At 41.7% G+C, this 3,539-nt stretch overlaps 1 protein-coding gene across 4 annotated transcripts in view; it reads right to left on the bottom strand.

Annotated features, from left to right (window-relative positions):
- The window catches only part of EXD3 (exonuclease 3'-5' domain containing 3), a 525,078-nt gene that overhangs the window by 331,414 nt on the left and 190,125 nt on the right, over positions 1-3,539 (bottom strand). The window lies entirely within an intron of this gene.

Genomic DNA, 3,539 nt, shown 5'->3' with positions numbered 1-3,539 from the left:
GGGGGGGGGGGGGGGAGACTGACATCTGTAGCTGGCCAGCAAATCTGATCTTTCCCTGAGTCCCCTTCCAATCACAATGCTCTGGAGGAGGGATGTCAAAACAGCACATAAGCCTGTGTCTACAGCCTTTCTGTCCCTTTTGTGAGCTGTTTCTGCCTGAGCACCAGGAAGGCCCCCTGTTACAGGCTACCATCCCTACTGGTTTCATCCCACTATGCCTTAACACACACAATCACACGTCACAAGTTTTGCTTGTCAGTACCTTGAGGTGCAGTTTCTCAGACACCCCTGCACCTGTCTCTTTGGCAGGTCTCATGCCCTCAGAAGGGGCTACCATCTCTGCTGTTTTCATCCAAAGCCAACAAAAGATGACTAAGTTATAGGTATTTCAGTGATTCCCCATTATAGTCTATGGCCAAATAATTACTCCCCAAATCAGCACTGAATCAGATTAGCTGATTAGCATATGGGGCTCTTGAAGATTCTGATTCAGCGCAGCATATAAACACGTGTTCAAGTCCATTACCTTCCATGCCAAGCCCTTAAGCATGGACTTATGTCCCAATAAGTATGAATTAAGCACATGCTTAAAACAATTTGATGAATCAGGGCCCAAATATTTTTCTTAGTTTTATCACTACCAGAGTTGGAAACAAACAAACAGATGGCTCTACTGCAGGGTGTATTTACACAGCCTGGGCCTTTGAATAGAAAGGACAACTTCAGATTATATCAGTGTGTTTACAATATGAATAATAAAAGGAGAGATAAGCTCAGCTAAACTAAAGATGAAAATGTCTTGGCTGCTGTATCTGTGGTCCCGTTTTTAAAGTTATTTTTACATTTATTTTGTTATTGTCATGTCCTAAATTGTTCAATTCCATAAACAAGTTTTCTGTAAAATGACCCCATTTTAATGGTCTGTTTATACAGGATAAGATCTCCAGAAAAGCAACACCTCATTCATGGACCCATTTTGCTGTCAGATAACAAATACTTTAACTATGCAGACAACATGCTTTAGCTGAAATGTTAAGAAACAAACACCAATAATAAGGGTGTGTTTCCCCCACTACATAGCTCTGCATTGCTTCACCTGGAAGCAGTAAGAAATTGGAAACCAGCAATCATTTTCATTTACTAGTAAAAGCCCTCAGATTAAAACAAGGCCAGCACAGCAATAAAAATCCCAAATCCTAGATGCCTTCACCACTTCTCCCACAGATAAGCAAGGTCACAAAACTGCCTTTAAATTTCTCCCCTTGACACATTATCCAGGAATCCTAGATCACTTTTATGGTCTCTGTGAACAAGTCATTATATTAATTGAGCCTCCATCTCCACCTTCAAAACAACCTAACCCCCATGCAAAAATGTTTCCTATAGCTGGACTAGCAGCCTGAACTGCTTTTTCTGCTGTAATTAATAAATTCCATATACAGAGTTTTCCCAGTATGCATAAAAATAACAGCAAAGAAATAACATACACAAACATGACCTACAGTAATTCCCCTCTCCCCTGTTCACTTCCAAAGCTGATCAAAATAGAAGCATGGGAAAGGTTTGTGCCTTCCTCCCTTTTACTTCCCAGGCTCATGGAAGGGCAGGTACGTGATGAGGGCTGTGTTCTGACAAATGGTACCCAATATGGAAAAAAGGCTAATAGAGGAGGAAAAGGAGATGATCTGTGGTATCATCCAAAGTCCCTGTGAAAATAGCAAGGCTTTTCATTGTTCTCAATAGCCTTGCACAAATAGTTATCAGAATGAAAAATGGTATGTGGACTGCACTATTTGCACTGGGCAGAGATACCCTTTATAGGAGTTTGACTAAGAGAATCTCACACCAAAATGCCCATCACAGCAACAGAACAGATGATTGTTCATCTAAAGCATCATCCCTAAAACCTAGATGTCTTTCTGCATTGCAGGAGGTGGCTCAGGGAATGGGAAATATCACAGCCAGGTCCAGCCATGTCTGAAAGTTTAAGATCTGGTACTGCCACCTTGAATTAGATACAAAACACATGTGAAGAGTGGTGGCTGACCAACCTGCAAGTTGAAATGCTGCAGCACTCTGAACAAGCTGCATGTGATGGGGCCATCTGCTGAACAAGGAATACCAATGATAATCAGAAATCATGGAATGGCAAGATAGCAAAGCTGAGACTCCTTGGAGAAGCTTTTAACACCCTGCCCCAGCAATTGCTCTTTAACTATCTGTTTTGAATACCTCTACGTGCAAAACCTACACGCAAAAATTTATCAGGCATTCACCAAATCTGGCACGCAATGTGGGAAACCACACAAGATTTCCTACCTGCTTGCGCACTGTGAACCTTAGGCAATTTTCCCACTGTTGCAGTAACATGATTACAGCTCCACTGCTCCTACTGATGGTGGGAGAAAAAAATGTAGTCTACAAACTTAGACCACTATGTCACTATGCTCTGCGTAAACTTGGACCACAAGGGATTAAATGCAACTCTGTCTGGTCTATGGCAGCCTTTCCAGAACTAAGTCAATAGTGGAAGAATTTCTCAAATCCCTTTATGCAGACAAGACCAGGAGCACAGCTTCAACATACACCTCTTGCATGGACCTCAGAGCACGCAGTATATTTATGAGAAACTGACTGAAATCAAGGTAAGTGAAATTACATTGGATAGAAACACAAACCTGAAGGGGCTGATCTGGTTCTAATCACGAGATCTTTGCTTTGTTTGTAGTAATCACTAACAGCACCCATCAGAGCCTGTACCACACAATGCATTGCACAAAGCAGCACCTTCCATTTGGAACTGTTTTTAAGTGCACAATACACACAGCTGTGTTTAGAAAGTAAAGACTACTGAAGTTTGGGAAACAGCAGAAAATGAGGTTTCCCATATTAGGTGGTTTCAAAAGAGATAGTATCATCCCACTGTGGGATTTTTAAAAGTGCTTATGTGACATTGGAGCATAAATCCTACCGACTTGCAATGGGTCTCGTCCTTAAGTAAACAAGGTGTTTTTGAGCATCCCACTTGCGGACCACAAAACCCCAGAAGCAAATTTTTGTGGCTCAAGGACCATGTACAAAAATTGTTCTGATAGTCTGAAAAGTGAAACGGAGATCCTCAGTTCTGATCTGGATTCTAGCACAAAACATATCCCTTTTCTCTCTCTCTCTCTCTCTAAGTGCCATATCTAAACAGGACGTTGGTAACCATGGTCTTCTACAGATCTCTTCTCTTTAAGGCATACAGAATTTCCAGTGCCAACACACACATCCATTTAGATAAGACTCTTGTAAAAGTCATCCCCTTTACAGTTGTTAATAAATGACACACCATCCAACCTAGAAGTTGCCTGTTTAGGCTGGAAATTGTTCTTTTTTGTAAAGTCCTATCAAAATTGATGTGAAATTGAAAAGCAAAGATTTGGGTGGTGGGTGGGGGGAGGACAAATGAAAATAGCATGGGATTTAATAGTGATGAGTGCAGGGTGCTGCCCTTGGGCAGTAGGAACCGGCAGCATACCTATAGACTGGGATACTCC

This window comes from Gavialis gangeticus, unplaced genomic scaffold (assembly GCF_001723915.1).
Source record: "Gavialis gangeticus isolate Ggan-Ray unplaced genomic scaffold, GavGan_comp1, whole genome shotgun sequence".
NCBI classification, from domain to species: Eukaryota; Metazoa; Chordata; order Crocodylia; family Gavialidae; genus Gavialis; species Gavialis gangeticus.
The sequence above is the reverse complement of the archived record's forward strand: the minus strand, read 5'-3'. Positions and strand labels throughout refer to the sequence as shown.